At 47.2% G+C, this 23,632-nt stretch overlaps 1 long non-coding RNA gene across 2 annotated transcripts in view; it reads left to right on the top strand.

The window, feature by feature from the left end:
• LOC118248280 (uncharacterized) overlaps positions 1–23,632 on the top strand; it is a 280,200-nt gene that overhangs the window by 225,496 nt on the left and 31,072 nt on the right. The window contains exons 14-16 of one of the 2 annotated variants that reach the window (XR_007708708.1): positions 11,766–11,873; positions 19,958–20,130; positions 22,961–23,048. This is a non-coding gene — a long non-coding RNA (uncharacterized LOC118248280). Of the gene's footprint in view, positions 1–11,765; positions 11,874–19,957; positions 20,131–22,774; positions 23,049–23,632 lie in introns of both variants that reach the window. The other variant, XR_004778707.2, reaches the window with a different exon arrangement.

The following is a 23,632-nucleotide window of genomic DNA, read 5'->3' as shown; positions in this document are numbered from 1 at the left end:
AATAAACCCTCAAATGTATTAGCCCTGCAGTCCCACATCTGCTGTGCAACAGCAAGTTAGGGAAATTCTATAGAATGAACTTGTTTCAGGCACCTTTAGTCTTATTAACTTTTGGAGGAAACCCAGGGAAAGTTATATTGGAAAGCTGAAAGCTATTATGGCAGGACGGCTGCTAAGTGACTTGGTATGTGCCCTTGGGGACCAGCTCTCCCAACTTTATGAAAAACAATATTAACTGATTCTCCAGTTTTGTGTCACAGCAGGCCCAATGTGGTGTTTTCTACAAAAGGATTGTGATGCTTGGAGTCGCTGTAGTATTTCCATTCTTTTTTGTGGATTGGATAAAAAGGGAAATGAGCAAAAAAATGGTGAAAATGCGAAGTATGCTATTGACTTGCTTCTCCTTGAAGTCCAGTAAGCTGCTGGACACTTCAGATTTTTCTGTCCTTTCACTTAGTATTATTAGGTTGCTCATGGATGTTTAAAGAGAAAAAAATGGGATTTGTCCTGTCTGCCAATTAAGTCAATCATGGTCAGCACATGATCTTCATGGCAGCTAACTGGCATCACCAACACCCCGGGCCTCTCCTCCATCCCTGCATACCCCCCTCCCTGCCTGGTATCAGGCTCCTGATTGAGCTGTAAACAAAGGGCAAAGGCTCCCACGGGAGAGGACAAGCGCTGACATCTTCTCTCAAGTCTGGTATAAGCCACAGGTACATTTGGGAGGAGATGGTGAAGCATGAGGGAGCAACTGAGTTGGTATTTGAGCTGTGCTTCAAGAGGAAGAGGCAGGTAATTCATTCTTACAGATAGCTTGACCCATAGGGAGGTTGTACTGTTTAGGAGCTGATGGATATCTTCCTCTTCTTTCTCCTTTTTTTTTTTTTTTAAGGAGCAGGCCATCATGCTTTTGACATGCTATCAACACCTCTGTGTTTAAGGAAAGTATAGTTGTCTATTTAGTCCCAGGGTTGGTGCTGTTTGAGTGGCACAAAGTAGCTGGAACAGGATGAGAAGATCTGAGCTGCTGGGTTTTGTTACTCAAGGTGACTGTCAGCATGCCCTCTCCATGTGCCCGCATTGTAAGTGCTCTACGTCCCACCTAGTGAAGTCATTAGGAGGGACCTTCCAAAGCCTCCACATAGCTCTTAGGTCTGCCGCACACCACTAAGCTTGCACTGAATCACCTACCACTGCATGTCCTGACAAAAATTCATGATGCAAGAGAGGAAGGAGGAAGGTGGCTGGGGAGAGCTGCTGGGCGAGGGAGCAAGCTGCTGCTCCTAGTCTGCTTGCCAGCAGGAAGAAAGAATATGGCCTAGGGCAAGGTGGACACCTCAGACATGCTCTCAGGCATAGGAAGGGGAAATGAATTAATGGAAACTGGGATAGGCGTAACAAGAGGGATGGAGGGAGAAGAGCCATTTTGGCCAGACGGGCTACCCGACTGCCTACACAAAGGCCTCCTCCTATCATCCGTGTCACACAGAAGAGATCCAGTGCTCGCCAGGAAAGTGGTGAAAGGTGCACAGAGCATTAAGAAGAGGGTAGAAAGCTTTGTTAATCACGCATATGGGTGGTGTCCAAACTAAACGTAGTCTATTCTGCTTTACAAGATAACACGGAGCATTGGGAAAGCAGTGCTACCCCAGCCTGTGCCTTGATGGAGCATCCTGGGGAGGACAGTGGCTGGGTTAGCTGCAGCAAGGAAGCATCTGAGCATGGTAGGCACCGTGGGCATTTTAAAGGGTCGTGGTCATCACCAGGAGGCATCTGCCTCTGTTGCAATGAGAGATGTACTCTGTTTTATCTGGTCAATGGATGAGCCAAGATGAATCAGTGGTGGCCTGAAATGTGTGGCAGCTGCTTTCTTTCCCCTGTGACATGAGTGGGTGAAGGGGAAAAAGAGGCTCTTAGCCAATCTGCACCTCCTAAATACAATTATTTTGTGTTTCTTTAGCAGAAAATTAGGCAACAAGAGTAACAATTAGTCCTTTGAAACTCCTAGCCCTGACCTGCTCTGGGGAAATGGTGAAAAACAGCCCTCCTCTATGAAGATGTTCTGGGGATCAGACTCTTTTTCCTCCCTGAGAAAAAGAGAAGAAAATGAGCTATTTAGCAAAAATAAGGAGAGAAGCTCACATGGTGAAGGGATGGGAGGCGAGCAGCAGCTGCACAGGTCGGTGAGGGGCTGCACAGCCACTCCCCGCACTGGTGCCTGATGCCTGTGGCTGCCAGAGGCCAAACGCTGCCTCTTCTTGTGCCAGTCGGAACCGGCAGCTAATGCTTGATTTACTTGATAGCCCCGTTCTCCCCTCATGAACAGGCCTCTTCATGCCCAGGCAGTGTCATTTCCATTCATTTCTAATCATTACATCTCTCCTTGGACGGGCTCGCTTCCCCGCCTCCTGCCAAGTGCCGGCTGGGCCCGCGCTGTGCAGGCCTGCTGCGGCGTTGCTCGGCCCTCCCTCCTCTCTGTCACCAGCCTGCTTGTAGATGAAGAGGGAGCATTGAGTGGCACCAGCCCAGCCATGGGGTAAAGCCAACGGCTTTCCGCTGCTCTCATCGTAGGTGTGGTGCGATTAACAACAAAGGTCTGAGAACAAATGAGTAATCTCCCTTTCAGTGCCAGCTCTTTCACCTGTCGTTATTAAAAAAATCCCTTTGTGTGCTCCGTGGCTCATCTCCTGAAGGCCACCAAACAGCCCTTTGTACTTGATTGCCACCGTATATCCTTGTCATCAGCGTGGCTCCAGCCAAACCCTGCACTGCATCCTGCCTGAGGCAGCGGGACCGTCCTCAGAGGGAACCGGGCAGGGGTGCAGCAGGTGAAGCGCTGCCTTCCATCTTCCAGAGGGTAGATGAGGCTTGTCCGGAGATGGAGAGGAAGTCTGAGGTAGAAGTTGGTGTTTAATTTGAATCCCTCAAACCCTAGTCGAGAGCTTTTGAATTTCTGACTCTCCTTTCTCACCTGATCTAGAAAAGCCATGAGACAGGTAAGCTATTTTTCTTGATTTGCAAACCCTGCTGACTACCGGATGTCTGAATATCACTCCTTTTAAGGTGTCTCAATTTGAGAATCCAAAAATAAAGAAACTTAGTCCATTCAAGTGGTTTGGCAAGCCATTAAAATCTTCCAGGAGCAAAGGCCAAGCTGTACAGCTCTTACTCAAGAAGTGATGTAAAATTGCAAGGATATACATCCTTCGTGGGAAAAAAAAGATCAGATTGCCATGTTTGACAAGGTTTTATATATTTATCTTTCCCTTCCTCATTGATGTGTTGGAGATAACTAATAAGCTGGTAAGGCTGATTATAATAGATCCAAAAATAAGACTCAGAGAGATTCACCGCAGCCCATATCCGACAGGTCTTGTCACTTGGATGCATTTGCAAAAAGCTGGTTTGTCTCTCCCCTTGACAGATGCTTTGATGAGCTAATCATCTCATTTCCATGAACTGCACATCTGTAAAAACAAATGTGGATAAGACTTGAACAAGTGACTAAGCCCTCTTCTTGTTTGCAATGTTTCATGACAATTCAAGCAGAGCTGGTGTTCCTCAGTGACAGGTGACGTGCACACGTGCTGTGTCAAACAGATGGCTTCTCTGAAGTTTTCCTCTCCAGAAAGGCCGTGAGAGGCTTTTTCCTGTGCCACTGATGGTCTCAGGTACCCCAAGCAGCAGCAACCGTCTTCAGTTCAGCAGGCCATGCACACATTGCTCTGGCTTTGGAATGGCGAAGCTTGCGAAGCGATGGTGTAGCAGAGGTTCCCAGGAGAGGCAGATGCCCTTCTACATTTTCTGCCGCACTTGCTGCAGGAGGTGGTGGCTGTCTCATGCATGTTAGATTAGGCAGTAGCTGGATGCTTTATTGCTTGTTTCCTGGCTTTGTTATTGCTGAGGGATAGTTTCCTGTTATGTTTTCAGTGTTGTGCTCAGTGTCCGGTGAGGTACAAAGATTAACAGCCTCTTTGGGCTTTTCTGTGCACTTTGTCTTCTTTTTCATTACATCGTGGAAGCCAGACTGCATAGGATTCCCAGTTGCTGGCAAGTGAACTAAGGGCAACTTGGTGACTTAATCCTGTTTCGAAAGCCCCAATATCCATCCCATACACCAAGCCCCCCCAGCCAATGTATTTCATCTAGAGAAGGGCCCCAACAAAGCTGTATAGTGTGATTGACCTAATCTGCCTTCATTTTACACCATTAATTTGGAGAGAATTTGCTGTGTGTCCCTTGCTAGGCAGAGTTCCTTTTGGCTTTATTTTTCCCTTGCTTTCCTGGTTTTCATCTTTAACCTTGTGTTGTGGGGTTTCATTTCCTGTTTCGGTGTTACCTCGGTTAACTTTGTACCAAACTAAATTGTAACTATATCAACTAGGAACAAAGGAAAAACCCCACTACACAATTATATACATCAGAAAGTTTGTTTCCATATTTTCTCTTCAGGTTTTTATGGAGTAGAGATGTGTTGGAGGAGGAGCAATTAAAATAGTCCCTGAGTGCAGGGAAGAATTTGTCCAGCTCCTGAGAAGGGGAGGAGCATTAAATACTGTTTGGGTTGTAAATCCACAGAAATTTGTTTCCTTTTTTCAGCTCAAACTTTAATTAAGAGAATGACACATCTCCCCTCCCCTCCCTGACCAGAGACATTTATTTCAAAGCAAGAGAGTTTTTGCTCTGAAGTGGAAGTTTAAAAGGGAATTATCAGGTACATTCTAAACCAGTTTTGCATCTTTGTTCCTGCTTTATCTGTAGCAATCAGGTAGCATTTTGAAATACTAGGGGTGAAATGTTTTTTGGTGCAATGCCAGCAAAAAAGTAAAGCCCAACTTCAACTCTTGGGCTCCTCTCATCATTGTTTTGTCCCTTAGGACCATATTTGGTTAATAGCAAAACTTCTTGATGCTTCTCTGACAAGTGTGAAGGGAACTCAAAAGCATGCATATATTTGCTCGGCGTGGACACAAAGTTCTGTTTTCAGACTCTCCCTGTACAGAAATGGGGGTGCACAAAAATGAGTCACACAGGGAGCATCCAGGCTTGGTGAGGCTCCTTCATCACAAAAGCCACTGTACCTCATTTGTGGCTCTGTCAGCAGAAGAGTCTTGGGCACTGGCTGCTTCCCATGTTCACAGATTAGCAATGGGAAATAGTTCAGTGATTGCTTTTTCTGTGCAAATAGTGCCTCCTCCTCTCCTGTCCTGTCCTGTCCTCTCCTGTCCTGTCCTGTCCTCTCCGCTCCTCCTCTCTGCTCCTCTCCGCTCTGCTCCTCTCTGCTCCGCACCTCTTTCTGTTATAGAAATGTATTAACACCAACGCAGGGACCCTGCACCATGTCCTAACATTGCTGCCAATCAAGGGTTAAAGCATAGCCATTCACCTCCTCCATTTCCTTACTAACAGCTTTCAGATCTTGGCATCTATCAAAATAGATGCTGAAGCCAAAAACTAACAAAGGTGGAAATGATCGCTGCGGGGCAGGCTGCCGTTTCCTGTAATCGGATCCTAGCCCAAACAGATATGACTCCAGTTGCAGCCCCATGCTTGTGCTGGAGATGTTTGCAGGGAGCTGCCATGGTACACAAGGCGAGGGAAGTGTCTGTGCAACCTGAAAACAAAAGCAGGCTAGACAAGGGCAGATGTCACACCTAAATATGCATAAAAGAGGTTGTAGGTAGGAGTTAAAAAGGCAGGAGCCTTTCCTTGGGAGCTAGCTTTAGCTCACAGAGGAGCATGTGGGGAAAAGAAACTGGTTTAGATGAAACATCTGGGCCACCCCATGCGATGGATAAAGAGTGAAGCAGCCTCTTTGCATTTCCAGTGCTCTAGCTGAATGCAGTCCTCTCAGTCCTATTTCGTGATGCAGAGCCCACAGATGAGCACAATGGCCAAAGGTTCAGCAGGAGATGAGGGGGGACTTTGGCTGGGATGTAACTCTTTGTTCTTTTGTTGGTTAATGGTCATGGGGAAGCACAGTGGATCTAGATGCCAGTCTAGTGGTGCCCCTCACCAAGGTGTGGTGCTGTGATGGGTGGGAAAGGTGGCAGAAGCTGAACTGTGATACTCACCGGCAGATCCAGCATGGCCAAACACTGACACAGAGTGACAGCAACTCTTATGGACATGGATGGGTGCCACGTGGCATCACCAGCGCCTCCTGAATGCTGGTTCTCTAACCTGTGTCCCTCTTTTGTTGAGAGACAAAACACAGGAGGAACAGAAATTTGGTGGAGTTACATCAGAGCTGCAGAACTGCGGGAAAAATGGTTATTTGTGCTCCTTAAGGTATGTAATGGGGGAATGCTGAGCTCTGGAAGCCCAATTAAGAACAATGGAAGCAACACTGTACGCCCAGCATGTTGGGAAACAGGCCATAAATGAAAAGGGTGTGTGATTTCATAAAACACATTGAGGCTTGTAGAGGAAGCTTACCTAAGTCAATTAGCAATATGAACGTACCTTGGTATGCACGAATCCAACCAGAGCGTTGAGGCTTTAAAAGCCAAATCTGATATAGTTTTGAGCACTCCTGGAAGTCGGAAGGAATGCAGTTCTCCTTTGAAAGTGCTTTGTGCTGGAATATTAACTCAGTTTTGAAAGGGTTGCCAACAAAAGTAGCTCCACCAGTGTAAATGGAGGTGAGGTTACACCAGTCACATTGGTGCAGAATGGTGGATAGATGTCTATTAAATTTTAAATCAGGCTCATTTCAACTTATTTAAAGTTGATTAAGAAAAGGTTGGTGTTGAACCACAATAAATCATTCTCAAATAAAGGAAGCAATGCAAATTAATAAGGTGAGTAATAAGCTGGTCTAGAGCACCTGGGTTGCATCTCTGCCCAACCAGTCTTCATTAAGTGCTGCGTTAATACTCTATTAAGTTTCTTTTTGCATTTCAGGCTCTCTGTTAGTTTCTGTGTGCTTTTTAGCGCTTTTGGATACCTGTTCTCTCGTGTTGTTGTTTTGTTTTGTTTTGTATTTTCCCCTGTGGTCACTTACTGGAAATGCCATCTAACCTCTTATGTTCAAAATCTTCTCCATGTAGAGGGGGAAACAAGTACATTCTTCTTTGATTTCTTCATGGAGCTGTGCCATGGTGCTCTCTCTGCTTACAAATCCTTGGGAAATACTGGCGGATAGAAATTAAAGCACTGCGCATACATGTTCTGCATTAAGAGAGATGTAAGATCCAGGCATTCTTGAATCTGTTGTGGGTTTCGTATTTGAGTTTTCTTCCTGCTCGTGCCCTAATGCAGTTAAGACCGCCCTGAGTTTGAAAAGTACTTTGACATCTTGAGATGGTCAGATCTTTCTAGAAAAAGCACTGCGATATTCACCATCTCTTTCATGCCTGTTATGAGTACTGCCTTCTGTGAGCATCAAATTCACACAAAAAATGTATAAAGCATTGAAAAATCATTGCAGTCTGTCTCCTTTCCCCCACTGATTTCTGAAGTTTCACAATTTCCTTCTCTGTTTCCATTACTTGGGAGACACATACATCATGCCAATAGGATTCATAAATATTCTTAATTCCACTTTGCTGTCAATTTTCTCTTGCTTTAATCAGAATGCAAATGGGATCCCATCCATATGAGAAGCCACTGTTCTGCCTGAATGCATCAGTAGTAATGGAGCAGTGTAGCTTTGCTCAGAAAAGCCCCCCCACGAAGTGAAGCACCCTTCAGCTGTATTTTTAATATGGAACCACATTTATTTTGTGTTTACACCTTGATTGTCCTTGAAATCCTTCAAGGATGTGCCCCCAGTTTCCACCAGTTACCTTGTACTGGAGCAACTACTACAGGCTGTTCAGAAAGACATCCACAAGGGAGAGACCAGGATGTTCTGGAGAGCCATCTGGCAATGTCAAAAAAAAAGGCAAGCACCACATTTTAGGAGGGTTTCTCCAGCACAGTAGGCGTGGGGTGGTGGGCTGTCATCATTGTGTTGGTTAAAGCAAGTGGGATCGGCCAGACTTAAGCTGCAGCACACAGTTTCAGGAAGGCTGTTGCCTCACCGCGTTACCCAAAGGTGTGTTCAGTGCATGGCAGTACACGTCACCCTCAGTAAGCTTCATACTGTTACGCAGATCCGAAGCTGGTGATTTGCTTCTGGGAGCACGGCCATGCCTTGGGGGGCTTGACTGGAGGATTATATTTGTTCTTTTCAGAAAAGACTGTTTTCCAAATGGATCGTAAAAAGGAAAATATGCTCGTAGGTGTTGAAAGAGCAAATGGTTTTGTGTTTGCTTGTGCTTTCTTTCTTGAGTTTTTCTGGTCTTTGGAAGCAGTGGGGGATTTTATCCTGATTTCAAACTCTGGGTCCTTGCGGACTAGCTCAGTCCAAATAAAATCAGCAAAGACTGCAATTTCAGAGGGTGTGTGAGGGCAGTTGGATTGTTGTACTGTGATCCACACAACAGACCTTCTGAAATACCCTGTTCTCTCTTAGCCAGGTGTTTCCTTTTACATTTTCCTGGTCCTTCTTATTTTTATATCTGGTTCGTGAGCACTCACACTTTTAAACACCCACAGAGTGTTTCTGCAGCTCAGTTATGGCAGCATCTGAGCCTGATTTGAAGTCCATTTCATCCTTTCTCGTTGAGATCGTGGTAATCCACGCCTCCGTGGGGCAATCTGTCCAGCCCACTGCCCCCTTTGGTTTCTTTACTGTGTGTTACCAAGACCCCTCCTGGCCTCACCCATGCTTGTCCTGGATGTTATTTCTGGGCAGCCTCTGGTGCTTTTTTCCCCCCATGTCTCAAGCAATTAGCATGGGTTTCTCCAAGTCATAGAATCGTAGAATATTCTGTGTTGGAAGGGGCCCACAAGGACTGTTGGCTCCAACTCTTGGCTCCACACAGGAGCACCCAAAAAGCCCTTCCTGAGAAGCTCCTGATGCTTCCTCACACTGATTTTGGAGGATGGTGCCCTTGGCTTTTTGTGTGACAATGTTTGGATCCATTTGGAGGCATCTGAACAGTTAGCAGCTCACCAGGCCTGTGGCTGGCCCCATGTCATACACCAACATGCTTCTCTCTGGACGCCATGTGCCTGGGCAGATCTGTTGTGAAATCCTTCCTCTGACTCATCCTTTTGATCATTTTAAATTGCCCACTCAAGAGCACATTACAGGCTGGTATGAGCAGCTCGCATGCTGCTGGCGCCTCTCATCTGAGCACCCACAAAGGTTCTTCCAGCATGGCCCCATGTGGGGCAGGTCCCGGCTCGCCGGCTCCTGGGGCAAGTCCTGGGGTCGCTGGAAGGGAGGTTGGGGTGGGAGAGCACCTGGGGAAAGGCTGGGTCTGCTGTTTTTGTCAGGTACTCTGTTCCTTCTCTTTGGGATGCAGTGGTAGCTCAGTATTTTCAAAAAGCTCTTTCTTGTGAGTTTTTTGTTTCTTTAATCTAAAAAAAAAGAAAGACTTGGTCTTTCAGTGAGGTCAACAAGAAATGTAATGAAAAGCAAGTAAACAAAAACAATTTTTTCATGGGCATTTTTCACAGAGTGGGGGAGAAGGAGTTGGTGGAGCTGCAAGTAAGAATGGCCTAGAAAGAGAGAAATCAGTAAGCTCAGCAAATAGCCCATTCCTCTGGTGGCACAGCCTCCATCGTTGGATGCACAGAGTTATCCAATCTCACCTGCTGTGAAACCACATTAGAATGTAAACAACAGCTTGGGAGAATTTTCTCTCTCTGTCATGTCATGTGCCACCATCTGAGCTCTGGTTGCAAGGTCTGTCCCTCTTTGGAGCAACCTTCCTAGACGAACAGTGTCCTTTTGTCTCTTTTCCCCATGAATTCTTTATGGCACTGTTGATCTCCTGCCTTAATTTTTTCATACAATTAAGGATAGCATTATGATCAGATCTGTCTGCACAGGAAGGCAATGATCAGTGACAGCCTGCATGCCTCTACATCAGCAACTTCCTATAAGGCACTTGCTGCCTCCACAAAAATTTTTGCAGGTAGTTTTAATCGCTCTTTGTCTTGCCCAAAGGAGAAAGAGTCGCTGCCTTCTCCAGACATTGCTGAGCGTGGAGATAGGACTGGATATTTGCATGAGAGAGAGGAGCATCTGCTGGCCTGTATTCCTTCGGTCATCCGGATTAATCATATTGAGTACCCCTGTCTCCTTACTGACTCTTTTCTGACCTGTTCTCCTTTGATATGCACAGTCCTGTTGGGGCAGTTACCACCTGATGCCCACTAAGGACAATAAAAAAGAAAATGAGTAAAAAAATGAATTATCCTCTTGCACCGTATCCTGGGGCGCACCAAGCACGGCACCGCCAGTCGGTCGAGGGAAGTGATTGTCCTGCTCTGCTCTGCGCTGTGCGGCCTCACCTCGAGCACTGTGTGCAGTTCTGGGCACCACAGTACAAAAAGGACGTGAAACTGTTGGAGAGTGTCCAGAGGAGGGCTACGAAGATGGTGAAGGGCCTAGAGGGGAAGACGTATGAGGAGCGGCTGAGGTCACTGGGCCTGTTCAGCTTGGAAAAGAGGAGGCTGAGGGGAGACCTCATCGCGGCCTACAGCTTCCTCACGAGGGGAGTGGAGGGGAAGGTGCCGATCTATTCTCTTTAGTCACCAGTGATAGGACCCGAGGGAATGGTGTTAAGCTGCGACAGGGGAGGTTCAGGCTGGACATCAGGAAGAGGTTCTTCACTAAGAGGGTGGTCACGCACTGGAACAGGCTCCCTGGGGGCATAGTCATGACACCAAGCCTGTTGGAGTTTAAAAAGCGTTTGGACTGTGCTCTTAGTCATATGGTCTGAACTTTTGGGTAGACCTGTGTGGTGCCAGGAGTTGGACTCGATGATCCTTGTGGGTCCCTTCCAACTCGGGATATTCTGTGATTCTATGATTCTAATCAGGATAGAAGGACGTGAACTTGCAGGAACTCCAGAAAGAAAGGGAAGCAGGCTCAGTGAAAGAAGTTAGTGACAAAGCAGCCTTGTATGGAAATGTTATTGCCAGGGATTGTGTTTGTGCATTTATTTTAATTAACCTCCAAACAACAGATTTGGTTTTTTTGTTTGTTTTTTTTTTTTTTTAAATTTTAAGTACTATTTCTGCCCAGCTTCAAAGTGACCTCCTGAGGTAGCAGTTTGGATAATTCCTAGCAGAGAACAACTTTTGAGTAAGAGCGAGAGCCTCATAATGAAGCTTAAAACATTAAAGTGATCACTTCATTTCCCTGGGTACCTGCGTGCCTGGAATACATCCTCCTTCTGTTCCTTTGCGTGAGCTGCGGAAGGGGATATAGAATTATTAATTAAAACAGTGGCATATTAATTAAAACAGTGACACAGGGTTTGGAAAATGTGAAAGGCCTGTGAGCTATTTCCTCCTCCTCTCCTTCCCCTGCGATTTATTCTATTCCTAGTTTTCCATGTGATATCTCTTCCTTGCAAAAAAAAAAATGCCCACCTCCCCCATCCAGACTTATTCTGGGGAGATGCTTGGGAGCACCTTTAGCTTTGCATTGAGTTGTTGCTTCATTTCCTGGGCACGGAGGCAGCAGAGGGGACGCCCCTGCATGCCTCCTGAATCATCTCTGCTGGTCACTGTGCAAACAGACCACAGGAAGCACAGGAAGATGTTGGCACTAAATCCATGCCCTGGCATGGGGCTCTGAGGGAGGTTCCCTGACCTCCATCTAGGTCAGGCTCTTGATGTGAAAAGACATGGAGCTTGTCAGAAGCAAAGACTAAAGGTCAGAAACGTGCATCTGGTGCTGTCATCTCTTCCAGACAACAGTTCAGGAGCTGTCATCCAGGTCTGGTGTACTCCAGAGCTCTGTGTCCCCCAGAGAACCTCCTGCCACCACTCCCCATGGCCGAGGACTGGTGTCCTTACTGGTGCGTATGCTTCAAGAGTAAGTGCATTGTCTGCAGTGATGTCATTAAAAAAATTAATACATTAAAAATGTTTCCTTCCTCTACAGTAATGATAATCTTAGGTTTTGAGCTTCCTGCAGTGGAACATTTTCTTAATTGAATTCCTCATTCATTGAGCAGCTCTAATAAGCATGAATGGCAATTTCATCTTGCTCTCTGTGTTCTTCTAAGGGATGTTCTTTGAAGGCTGGCTCAAGCCCCACAGCACCACCAGCCAGGAACCCCCTGTGCTCTGCTCAGTTCAGTACTGAACAAAACACACCAATTACTATACACTGTGCAACCTTACTGCATCCTTTCTAGACCCTCTTTTTCCAGGATCCTTAGCTGATGGATCTGGAGCAAGCTGTCATGTTCTGTTGTGTCTTCTCTATCCTCTTTATTTCCACCAGACATTTTGTTCTTTGTTCTCAGTATGTTCTTTGCTGGAGATAAGCTCCTATGTCTGTCCCAGGACGCAGGTACATCTCTGCCAGAGCTAAACCACCATTGGGCTGCCTCCCCTGCAAGTTCAGCAGACCTTCCCCCTGACTGTGTGAGCACGTATCCCACAAAGGGCTAGCTTAAACCTGGCCATTTTTGCACCGTTCCTTGTTATGTGTCTTGTAATGCTGGCTGGCCTCCCCCATGCTCTTCATTATGAAATGTACCTGAAGACATCTCTGACTCCAAGTAGTTGCTGAGGTTGCACATAGCTGGTGAAAATACTTCTGGTGATGTTACAGTTGCCTTGTCTCATTGGGAAGAAAAAAAAAAGGAACGGTAAGAGAAAAAGTGGAAAGCAAAGGGCAGAAATGGGAATCCTGCTGTCACAGCTAGCTTTAGTGGAACTGGTAGCATACGAATATGACATCTTCTCCTTAGGGTTTTGTGAGCAAAGAGCCCCTCCAGCAGCCAGTTACTCTCTGCTGTACCCCAGTCCTGATTGCTGGTCAGCTCCAGCCTGAAGCAGCAGCATTATCGGTCCTTTGAGAACCAAGTGAGATCCAGCAACACTCCTGAGATGAGCACATCCCAACTGCTGCCTCAATAAAGCAAACTAAGCACACAAACCAGTGTCTTCTGATAGCTCATCTGTTAATGTAACGCTGTGCTCTTAAAGTGAAATGTTTTCTCCCAGCTACAGGCTGGCATCCACTGAGCAAAGAGATGAGCTCCCTGTCCACTGCATGGAAAAGGCACATGAAACATGGGAAACAGTCTTCAGCAGCTCATTTAGATGTGACACACACAGTTCTCATCTCTAGGATGATTTATCTTCTGTCTTCAATATTACTGTACTTCAGTGCTTCCCCAAGGTCTGAAGTGTTTATTCAAGACTGATGTAGGGTGAATGGGCTCTAGAGGGATTTGGGCTCCTTTGGGAGGAAAATCCCAGTCTAGCATGCTCTGGGAAGCCAGCGCCATCCCTTTAAAGCCAGGGCAAACCCACATATTGCTTTTGGTTGTGCAGGAGCTAGATGGGCATGTGTGTATCAAATAACTGCAGCTTTGCCAGCTTACTGCACCCAGGACAGCCATGCAGGGCATGCAGAACTCCCCAGGCACTCTTGTGCCATGCTGTGTCATTTCCTGTGGCTTTTTACAAAACTTCTTTCCGATTGTACTTTGTGCCAGGCTTTTTGTGACTTGCCAGGCAAGACTGCAGATGAAGCATGTGTGTCTGAAGCATTATCCTCTAGATCTGGCAGAGAGATGACAAGTTTGCTAAGAATAGTGGAAAATAATGCACTTGTCACAGGAGGTTTGAATTCTTCTCTGGAAGTCACTGTTGATCATGAGCCCAGTTACATCGCAGCTCCTGCAGAACATCTCTCCCTTGCTATCCAGCTTCATTACGGTTCCTATTTTCCATAGCCTCTCGGGGCAACATTTTTCTGCACTTTCATTGCAGCTCATGAGGGAAGGGAGCCCTCATAAGCAAACTTCCAGTGCAAGGAATAGTCCTGATAAAAAGCTGCTCGTGTGCAATGAGAAGATGCCTGTCTTGAAACCACTCCGCAGTGTTCCTCTGTGGTGTGTTACAAACACAACAACAAAAGCGCAAGGCTGCACATGCCAACTGCACAGGGCTGAAGCGTGTGCAATAGCACACCACGCTCCCAGGGCTCAGCACACCTGCTAATGCAAGGCTGTACCAGAGACTGCCTGCACCCTTTTAATAGTTAGTGGTGGTTTTGCAGAAAGCACACTGTGCTGAAGATGCTGCTCCACTTGGGTTAACATAGGAATGTTTCCAAATGCACCAAACATGCAATATTTTTAACTTAAAATGGCTGCTTAAAATGCAACAAAGAATGCAGCTAATTAAGGGTTCGATCATTTAAATTTAGTACATGTGGCTCAGAAAATACAGCCCAGTCCAATCAGAGCAGAGTGCTTCGCTAACGACTTGTAAAAACAGGTGCTCTGGGGGGGAAAAAGGTCTAGAGGCTTTTCAGCTCTGGTTTACAAAGCAAGACAGTGCCCTTTTATAGTGACTTTAATCTTCTTCCAGTGTCTTTGATTTGCAGTGGACAACAGACGTAACCCGTGGATCTTCTACAGCTGCAGCGTAACTTCTCCCAGCTCCCCCCTTCTCGCCCTTACATTCTACCTGAGGCCTCAGAGAAGGTCAGAAGCACTCAGTATGTTATATGTGTTTTCAGTTAGGAACTTAAATCAGGTTGGAGCTCAGTATGGGGTGGGGCAGAGCATGGTTTGCTCCCAGCGCAGTCAAAGTGACAGTGCAATTGGTAAGGGCTCTGCGTGTCACCTCTTATTGTCATATGTACCACATTGATGGCTCTGTGACACTCAGCAGTGACAGCCCTCAGTCTGTCTGGAGGATATTCCTCATTTCACTTCCCAAACTCCAACGTTCCCTATCAACTTGATGTCTTCGCTCTATTTTTGTTACTAAAACTGATCTATATTAAAGATAGAAGCTTGTTGAATTGAGTGAGCATGCATCATTTAATTAAAGGGATGATGCAAATGTGTGTCTGAAATTTCCTTTAAACATTGATTTCTGGGAGGTTGTCCATATTTTGTTTGGCAAATTGACACCTGTGTAGTACTTCCTTGGAGGAAGCTGGTTTGTGTTGAAAGCAATTGCTTATTTAAGGCTGCTTAGAACATGCTCTGAAGCCAGGCTGCATCAGGCTGCTTGAACTGATTTCAGCTTTCATTAAGCAAATGGGCACATCCCCGTCTCTTTACATCATGGGCCTCTCAGCATGCTAATGTTCTTCATGGCTTGGGCAGGGCAGTCTGTCCACTGAGGACGTGCCCAGAAAGGTGACCACTGCCCAAGGCCATGTTCATTCACATGGGTCTGGCTGTATTCTCAGACAGAGCTTGGGTCCACTGCATTAGAACGGGGAGCTGGGGTGTGAGCCCTTAGCTCAAGGGGAAACCCTGGTGATGCAGATTATATTGCCATCATTAAAAGAGGTGGAAGCTTGGAAATATTGCTAATGTCTACAAGTATGCACCGAGATGGTTACTGCATCCTAGCAGATGTGCAGCTGCTGAGTCGGGTCCAACTGTGGTCCATAGGAGAAGCTAAGCAGCCTGCTATGGCTGCTTAAAAATAACAGAGAAATTCTAGAGAAATAACTCTCTCCATCCATAAAAGATTGAAGGTCCAAGCCCTGCTCTCATCCAGGTCGTTTTAGATACAAAATGTAAATGTAATACCAAAATCAGGACATCCTGTAGACTCACTGAGGGTGTAATGAGCCCTGGGTTATTAGCCTGAGCCTCTCCCACTAAATAAAGCCCCAAAAGATTGTTCATAGTGTCAAATTCTGGGCTTCCTCATGAATATATATATATATAGTTTGTTTGTCTGTTTGTTTGTTTGTTTGTTTTGTTTCCCTGTGTAAAACAGAGAGATTCAGGAGGGTGGTCCAACCAGCTGCAGTCAGAGAAAGAGATTGCCATGACTTTAAACTATGGTACTCTGGCTCAGACCCCACATAGTTGAGGCTAAATTATTAGTAGAGAAGGTGAGTAGCAGATTCCAAATACTCAAGTCAGGCTTCCTCTTGACATTTTCTTTCAGTAAAAATAAGTAGCTTTTCTTTACATCTTACAAAATCTCTTCCCTGGCTCTCCTTGACAGCTCCCCCTCCTGTCTCCACCTCCAGAGATGTCTGAACAGTATAATTTCCTTTTATTTTTAGCCATCTTTCATAATTGAAGCTATCTATGTGTCAAAGAGAAAATGCTGCCATGAATTCCTCAACAGGCACTTACCAAAAGCAATTGATTAAAATGAAATATTAAATGGGATTTTATACCCATGGGCTTGGCAACACTGGTGCCTCTCAAAAGAAAAATGGGTAATGACATCAGGATGGATGGGCATGGGGCCATCATCTCCCCAGCTTTGCTGCTGCTTCCCTTTTGGGGTCAGTATTGGATCCAGGCTGAGGTGTGTGCATGGCTCAGTGAGCTTTGGAAAACAGTGGCTATACCACCTTGTTTGGATTTTGGAGACTCAGGAACTGTTGTAGATGACTACCTCAGAGCTTAGTTTAGAAGGTTACACCATCGTCAGACAAGGCAGTGAGGTTGGAGCTCTTCTTCCCCAAACTACCCTGGGTGGACATGCTGGGTCCTGTGCTTGGGGCACAACAACCCCATGCAATGCTACAGGCTGGGGGCAGAGTGGCTGGAAAGCTGCCCAGCGTAACGGGACCTGGGGGTATTGATCAACAGCTGGCTGAATATGAGCCAGGAGTGTGCTCAGGTGGCCAATAAGGCCAACAGCATCCTGCCTTGTATCAGGAACAGCAGGACTAGGGAAGTGATTGACCCTCTGTACTGAGCTCTGGTGAGGTGTTTGTTGTCTGTGTTTGTTTTTGGGCCCCTCACTACCAGAAGGACGATGAGGTGCTGGAGCACGTCCAGAGAAGAGCAGTGAAGCTGGTGAAGGGTCTAGAGAACAAGACTTCCGAGGAGCAGCTGAGGGAGCTGAGGTTGTTTAGCTTAGAGGACGCTCAGCAGAGACACTATCACACACTACAATTGTCTTAGAGGAGGTTATAGTGAGGTGGGGATCGGGCTCTTCTCCCAAGCACCAAGTGATGAGGGGAAGTGGCCTCAAATTGCACCAGGGGCAGTTTAGGTTGGATATTAGGAGAAAATTCTTCACTGAAAGGGTGGTGCAGCATTGGAATAGGCTGCCCAGGGAAATGATTGAGTCACCATCCCTGGTAGTTTTCAAGAAACATGTAGATGTAGAACTTAGTAACATGGTTTAGTGGTGGACTTCAGTACTAGTTGGTTAAAGGTTGGACTAGATGATCTTAGAGGTCTTTTCCAACCTGTATGCTTCTATGATTCTATGATTCCTGACCTCTGAGTTGCCTCGTCTTCATATTAGAGACTTGTCAGTATCTCTTCGGGTGGCTGCAACACTCTCCAGAGATCCAGCCACATCCACAGGCAGCTATTTCTCTTGTCTAAGGTAAGACTGGCATGGGATCTGCTCTGGGGTCCAGCTCCCCTGTTCCCTCTCTTGCCAAGTGGCCGGAGCAGATACCTCTGGAAGAAGATGACACAGGAGCAACAGGTTGAGCTCCTTCTGTCCATGTGCTGCCTACCTGCATGAGCTTGCACTCGGGATCTTCATGAGCCAGCATTTTTGTCTTTGCAGGGCACAGTCTTTGAAGGATTTTCCTTCCCTGGATTGGCCCACCTGTTCTTTTCCCAGATTGGTTCTCTGCTCCCAGTTAGATGCTCAGGGAGACGGATACTACTCCTGCTCATCCTCAGCAGCTCAGCTGGACTTTGCCCTGGCCTGAAGAGCTGCTAGAAGAGAATTATGAAGAAAGCAGAGGAATACAGGCTCTGGGCTCCCCACGGATTGCAATGCTTCCGGTGTCTTGCCAAGCCTGGCCTGGGAAGCAGCAAAATATGGCATTTCTGTGTTGGCTACCACTTAAAATCAAATGTCATCATTGTGACTCACCTCCAGCCCAAAGCCAGCTACTGTCTAGGTAGAGCAGTTTGTTGCTTCTCCTCTGCCATTTCTCCATCCCTCAACACTAATAACATCTCCTTCTTATGCACGCCCTTCCAGGCTTCCTGCCCTCACCACCCAGCGTGAGAACCTGCAGCATGGGGGGCACCTCTCCTGCTCGGGAGAAGGGTGCTGCACTCAAAACTTCTCTTCAGCTTATTGCCTCTCCATGGGGACTCTGCGTGAGAGGGGAATGCAAGCAAACCCAAACCTGAGGTCTTTAAACCAAAATTGTGTGCAAGGATCTAAACACATGAGAATTCCTGTTGCAAAACTGAGGATTTCTGTTACGTTCCTTTGTGAATCCTAATAGGCCTGGAAATTATGAATCATAACAAGTCATGCTGCCAAGTACGAGAAGGATTATACGATCTGTGATCCAGTAACTTCCAGCTGCTTAGTCATCTGTGGTAGGTTTTGAGCATGTCACACAACAGATAACATAACTGACTTTTTAACGTGAAACCACAAAAGAGGTTTATTTCAGAGGTGTTTCCTCACTCTGCTTGGCCAGAGCATCCTTGCCAGCAGCAGGACCTCCCGGCCTGGCCAAAGCAGGCAGGATTGTTGTCTCATGAGCGGTCACATCCCAGAAGAGTTTCCCATTGGGATTTCTGCAGTGGTTTCAACAGCAAGGGAGGGAACTGAGGATGAGTTGTGCAAGAGGCTGTTGTTGCACGGATGTCCATAGATGCACAGAAACCCGTGTGGCCTCCAAAGGAGGCTGAGGAGGTTTCATTCTCCTGCTGTCCCAGAGGAGACTCGGTGTGCAAGTGACTGTAATCTAGCACTGCGTTGCATGGGCTGGATAGGGTCAGAGCTAGCAAGCTCATGCCATATGCACATCTTTCCTCCATCAACCCCAAAGAAACGCTCTTCCCTCATGAAGAGCCTGGCTCTGTAACAAAGATACGTGCTGTCCCCCCACTGGCAGTGACAGTCCCTTCCAGCTGCCACCCCATGCCCTGTGAGTGGCTGAAGGGTGTGCAACCAGCACAGCATCCTCAGTGACCTCTTGGGCTACGTGTAGATGAACCAACACAAATGCATCTGCTGTGTGAGTGAAGTTGCATTTAATTACTGAGATAAATTTGATGTAATTGCCCAGATGGCATTCTCACTTCAAGAGGAAATCTAGTAGGGGTTTCCCAGATAACCCCACTTGGTGCAAGTGTTGCTGCCTGGCTGCCTCGCTGGCATCAGCCGTGCTTTGCCCAGGCACTGGGGGTGACTTTGCAAGACAGCCAAAGTGCCCGACAGCGATTCATGCTCCTGTACATCCTCCCCGCCGCCCTTGGAGTGGTTTCAAATGAAAAACCAAACTGCAACAGTTTAAATGTTGCCTCCCACGCAATGTCTGGCTTCAGCCTCCATTACAACTTGCTGCAGGTTCAGAAGCCTCTGGCAGAACAGCCTGCCTGCCCCCCAAAAAACATGGTTTTGCCAAAATAGAAGCGTTTTCACAGAAGGTAATAATGTGACTGAATCATTTGCCAGCATTCTGCTCTAGGTTTTGCAGTTTGTTTCAGCATTTTGTGTTTTTGTTTAATTTTAGAATTCATTTTCTTGAAAGAGATAATGCTGAAACAAAATATTTTATGTTTACAAGTAATTTTTAAGGGGGGTTGGTTTTCAAATGCATTTGGAAACGCCAGGTTTCTCTACCGCTCAGAAGTCCCATTTTGCTATCAGCTCTGGTTACACAGAAGTTAATGCCACTGTGAAAAGACCTCTTTCCCAGTAACATACTTTACTTTCAGGATGGTGAATTATTGAAATGTTTTCCATGGCTATAGTCCATCTGAAGTCACAATCTCATCTTTCATTAGTGTCGGTCTTATAATAAGTTATTTGCCCAGAGAAGCTGTGGGTGCCCCATCCCTGGAGGTGTCCAAGGCCAGGCTGGACTTGGCTTTGAGCAACCTGGTCTGGTGGGAAGTGTCCCTGCCCTTGGCAGGGGTTGGAACAAATTATCTTTAAGGTCCCTTCCAACCCAAACCATTCTGTGATTCTGTGATTTCTTTTCTGGTAGCAGCTGGGATCTCTCACCAAGGGTTGAGGTGTGCTTGTTTCCGGGGCGGAGATGGAGAGTGGGGCAGATGCTACCAGCCGTCGGGGCGCGGCATGATGCACTTTTTCAGCCAAAGCTAGTGATAGCCGTGACCTGAACAACCACAGGCAAAGGAAGAAGAGCAAAACCAACAGGTGAGCAGGGAAGTTGCACCGTGGTTTGATCAGACCAGTTCCAGATGTGCATGGTTCATGGGCCTTGGACTGAAAGATTCACATGACAGTAGCATTGGGCACCTTGGTCTGCTTTTATCCTATGTCTGGGGATGAAAGAGCTGGCAATTGCATGGGTACGGACATATGGAAAGAGCAGGGATACAAGGCAAACAGGACACTAGGGTTGGTCGCCCATAGAGAATGAGCATGGGGAAAAACAAGAAAAGGGCTTTCAGTGTATTTGTATCTGATGCACATATGTAAATGCTCTTTTCTGGAACCTCCAAAAACTGTTCAGTAGTCATAGCAGGAAGAGAGAGTGAAGAATAAATGTGTCCAGAGGAAATTCCTGCAGCTCTTGGCTCAGCAGAGCATAATTGCTGACAACTGGAGCTTGGTCAGGTCACTGGAGCTAACACCTCTGCGCTTGCAAGGAGTGGGATCTAGGGTGACCACAAGTGGTTGGCTTGGGGTGTTATTAAAATGGCAACACCTGTGGCAGCATGGGGCCCTGAACTCCCTGCAAGGATGTTCAGCACACTGCTGACTCGCAGGGAAGATGCCACCTACTAAATCACCCAAACCACTTCCTGCAGCACCTGGTTTTTCCTCATGTCTCCTATCCAAACAGTCACTAGACCCTTGTAAAAAGTACTGTGTCTGCCAAACAGGCTGGCCTGACCAAACTAGCTGGGCTGGGTTTCACTGGATCCACACCATTTATCACCAGAAGGCAGCTAGGAGAGCTGCCCAAGTGTCCTCAGGGCAGAGCAGTGACAGCTTCAGTCCTGGTGGAGATGGGTAGCCCCTGTGAGCTGTTGTCCTTGCAAGAGTGCCGCAGAACCTGCTTTCCTTAGCTAGGTCCCAGCCTGGCACGTTGGTGGTCCCTCGCTAGCCTTGGAGAAATCCTCAAAGTCTGTAAAGTTCTTTCTGTTTCTGCATGATTGCAGCTCACACGCCAAAGGCAGAAATCCCACAGCAATTCCCTCTGGGCATTGCTTTCTCAATATATTGATCCCGCCAGGTGGTCAGTAAGAGCAGGCACTGTTGGCAGAGCCAGGAGCCCTCTGTGGCAGAGGTTCCTCTGGCTTTCCACCCCAGAGAAGGTACCTGGGTGTCCCACTCACTCAATGTCCTGGAGAAGACCTGGCAGAGCGGATCTATAAGCCACATCCATTTTGCAGTCGCACACACTTCCCAGTGTCTGGTCAAGCTGATTTGACAACTGCTGTTCCTGGACACGGACTGGAAGATAGAGATATCTCCAGCTGGCTGGAGCCTTCAGTGATCCCAAGTTCCCTGCTTGCTCCTCAGCTCTCTGTTTCTCAAAAACTTGAGGAAGCTGTAGAGATTCAGAGATTTTTTTTTTTTTTCCCTTCTTGAAAGCACAGCTAAAAATAAGAAGAAAATTGAAACTGAGCCCAGCCCACAACGCAGAGTGTGTAGGTGTGATGCTAACCAACACCTGGGCCTGTGAAGCACCCTGGGGGAGCTGACACCTGAACCCTCTTACACCATCTGGCAGACGTTCTCTTTCTCTTCATTCTCTCTTTGGCACCTTTTCAGAAAGTACACAAGATGAGGGCTCCAAAGTTGTTTTGTCTTGTTTGAAAAAGTCCTATACATTGTAGGAGAAGGGACCAAGGAGAGGACAGTGGTTTTCCTTTGTAAATTCATATGGAGGCCAGCAGTTGACATGCTGGGACCCAAGAGCTGCTGCTGTCCCTGGCTGAAGGTTTCTTGAGGTGGCTGGCAGAAAACAGCGATGGCAGACAGGGCCTCATGATAGCAATCAGGCTGTCTCTGAGTTTTTGACCTTGGCAGGTGTAAATGCTCATGCCATCATTACAGCTGTTGTAGTGACCAGCTGCCAAAAAAAGCATCAGCTGCCCTCTCCTCACCACCTTCCCATCTCCAAAGCTGTTGGTAGGATTGGGAACTGCTAGGAAAGGACATACCCTGCGAGCAAGCTGAGTTGAAGAGCGGCGAAGCTGGAAGGAGGGCTGAGAAAACCCGGGTGAAACCCAGCAGGGGTTTCTTAAGGGGTTTCTCTTTTCCCAAACTCTTAGTGGGGCCTGAACGATGGGCTTCCCGGTGACTGCCCCCTCCAAAACCCAGTCAAAGAATCAACCACAAATGTTGCCTAGACCCTGGTCAGCTTTTCATCCTGCCACCCCTGCTAATGTGAACACGTGGCTGGATGCTGTTCATCCCTCGCCAGCCTTTTCCTGCTTATCTGGAGGCTGAGAGGGACCCGGCATGCCCAGCAAATCTGCCTATGAATGCCCAGAGCCAGTACTGCTTCCCAGGGGGATCAAGGTGGATTGGGTAATTAATCACAGCTTGTCTGGGGGAGGATGAGGAAGTTTAAACGAAGGTGTTAACAGCTCTTAAAAGCTTTCCCGGTTTGCAGAGGGTGCTGCCTCGAACAGATTATCTGGAAATATTATTAGCTAGAGTGGGAAAGGCTTTTTGTTTTGTTTTTTTTTCTTCTTCCAGGCTCTTTACAGTCACCTTAAATCTGCTTGAGCCTTGGAGACAGGTTTTATTGTGTGGGGAATGATGGGGGAGAGGTGCTGGCTGTCAGTGGGTCAGCATTAATTGGTTTATTCCTTTCTCACAGTTATTTTCCAGCCAGCATCTGCTAAAATCCTGGTGCCCACTTCGTCCCTGCTCAGCGCACAGGAGCTGCAGGGATTTGTGTGTATTATCCTTACAGGGGACCCTAGGCCACCAGGTCGGCTTCACAGAGGCTGCTGGGAAGTGCCTTGTCCCCAGCTAAGCTTCTTTCCCTGTTGGCACGTCGTAGGAGGAGGATGAGATTGGTGTTTTCTGCTGCACGATGTCAGCTGAGGGATGAGAACAGCGCACCAAGAGGAGGAGAGCTGCTGTGGGTGGTAAGTGAAAGCAGAGATGTGCCCCTTTGCCCCGAAGGAAACTTTTCTTCTATGTCTCAGTGGCCCATTGGTGCAGGCAAATGCTCTTCTTCAGCCCAATGTCACCTGCTTCCCTGGTAGAAGTGGCCATCAGCTGCCTTCTCCTGAGAAACCACTTCCCATAAATCCAGCTGCTGGTGTTATGTCCCCGCAGCTTTGTCGTGATTTTGGTATGTGTCCGACTGTCAGCAATCAGGGGTGCCTTCAGACTAGAAGCCCTGTGTCCTGCCAGCTCCTGCCTGCTGCTAAAAATGAGCTGAAGTCGGTGGCGAGGCTGTGGCACGGCTGTGACAGACAGCGGGGTCTCGCTGGGAATATTGCAGATGCCTCTTAGAGTAATTGCTCTGATGGCGCATCTTGATGGGAAGTCACTTTTCAGGCTAGAGCAGGAACACAGCAGGAGCATGACTTTGGCCTGGAGAATTCTGATATTTTTATCTTGACCTTGTTTTGGCTTGGAGTGAAAGCCAAACATTTGAGTCCTGGAAAGGTGATGGAGTGGGGAGCAGAGCAGCCCTGGCTCTGCTGCCATTCCACCCCCCTCC

This window comes from Cygnus atratus, chromosome 10, assembly GCF_013377495.2.
Source record: "Cygnus atratus isolate AKBS03 ecotype Queensland, Australia chromosome 10, CAtr_DNAZoo_HiC_assembly, whole genome shotgun sequence".
In the NCBI taxonomy this organism is placed as follows: domain Eukaryota; kingdom Metazoa; phylum Chordata; class Aves; order Anseriformes; family Anatidae; genus Cygnus; species Cygnus atratus.
Note: the sequence above shows the minus strand (reverse complement) of the source record. Positions and strands in the feature narration are given on the sequence as shown.